This window comes from Sceloporus undulatus, chromosome 1 (genome assembly GCF_019175285.1).
Source record: "Sceloporus undulatus isolate JIND9_A2432 ecotype Alabama chromosome 1, SceUnd_v1.1, whole genome shotgun sequence".
Taxonomy (NCBI): domain Eukaryota; kingdom Metazoa; phylum Chordata; class Lepidosauria; order Squamata; family Phrynosomatidae; genus Sceloporus; species Sceloporus undulatus.
The window spans coordinates 359,749,850-359,751,347 of NC_056522.1; the positions used below are offsets into that span (position 1 = coordinate 359,749,850).

Here is a 1,498-nt window from a genome sequence, read left to right on the forward strand (position 1 = left end):
GTATATATGGTACTTCATACTGAGTTGTACCAATAGTCCATGTAGTTCAGTGTTGTCTACACAGGCTGAAAACAGTTTTCCATTTTCAGACAATGGTCTTTTCTGGCTGTACTTGGAGATGCTACAGATTGAACCTGCAACCTTTTACATGCAAAGTATGCACTGTAAGCACTGAATTAAGTAAGAGGAGGTTAAGTTATAGCAAATATAGTAGATATGACTTAAAAGAAAATATTCCCATTTTCCAGTGAAATCAAGATTACAACATGCTAGTCATTAAGTTGCCTGTGAAGATATAGGAAGCTGTAATTGCTTCTGAATGTGGACCCTTCACACTATGCAGTTATAGCACTATGATTTGATTTTAACTGCCATGTTTATGTCCTATGGAACCCTGTAATTTGCAGTTTAAGGGGTGGCATTTAGCCAGAGAGCTCTACTGCCTCACCAAACTCCAAATCCTAGGAATCCTAGGAATCCATACAATGCAGCCTTGACAGTTAAAGAAGGAATGACAATGATATGTTACCCAAAATGCCAGGGTCCTAACAGCGCACCTGCAATCAATAGGGGAATTTTATTAGTTCAGTGAAAGCTGCCGAGAGGGCTTGGGCAACCAAAGCAGGGATCAAGCCTTTGTATACCAATACAGGGGCCAAATGTAGTTTTAATTATAGACAACAGGGGATCACCATTCACGCAAAAGCACACTCACTCACACACATTCAAGAACTAATGATATAAGCTGCCCCCTGCGATTTCCCCAAATGCGGGAAACTCGACTGCACAATTTGTGGTAGTATGGGACTGTGTTCATGCTTTCCCCTGATTAAATCAATGAGCCCTGGCACAGTGGTTGAATGCCTGTACTGCAGCCACTCACTCAAAACCATAAGGTTGTGAGTTCAATACCAGCAAAAGGGCTCAAGCTCAACTCAGGCTTGCATCCTTCTGAGGTCACTAAAACGAGTACCCAGATTGTTGGGGGCAATTAGCTTACAAAATGTAAACCCCTTAGACACTGTTAGTTCAGTATGAAACGGTATATAAATGAAGCTGTTTAAAAAGTGGTAGCAGATAGTGACTTGGGGGATTGCAGGGGATAATACTGTACTGGTTCCAGAAACTGTGGTTCCAATCTGGGGATTCTGTGAGATAAAGGTGGCTCAGCAGATGCCAGCAATGCTGAGAAGTCAAGTGAGATACTTACAAAATGTCTGTCTGAATCTGAAGTGAGACCAAATGGGGGATGCCTGAGCAGGCATATTTACGATTATTATATTTATTTGTATCCCGCTTTTGCTCCAAAATTGGACCTTAAGGCGGCTATATTTATAGGGCAAAATATCTCAGGGCAGATTTTGGGATCAGAGTGAGGTTTCCAGGAGAGAAGACTGAGTAGGGAACTTGAGTGGCTGGACAATCAGTACAAATGTCTCTGGGCAATGGAGAATCCAAAGGAAAGTATTCTTGGACTGTTTTCCACTTGTAAATATAA

General features: G+C 41.7%; 1 pseudogene; it reads left to right on the plus strand.

Moving 5' to 3' along the window:
• The first annotated feature begins 640 nt into the window (after positions 1 to 640).
• On the plus strand, positions 641 to 828 carry LOC121920072 (annotated as a pseudogene).
• The last annotated feature ends 670 nt before the right edge of the window (positions 829 to 1,498 follow it).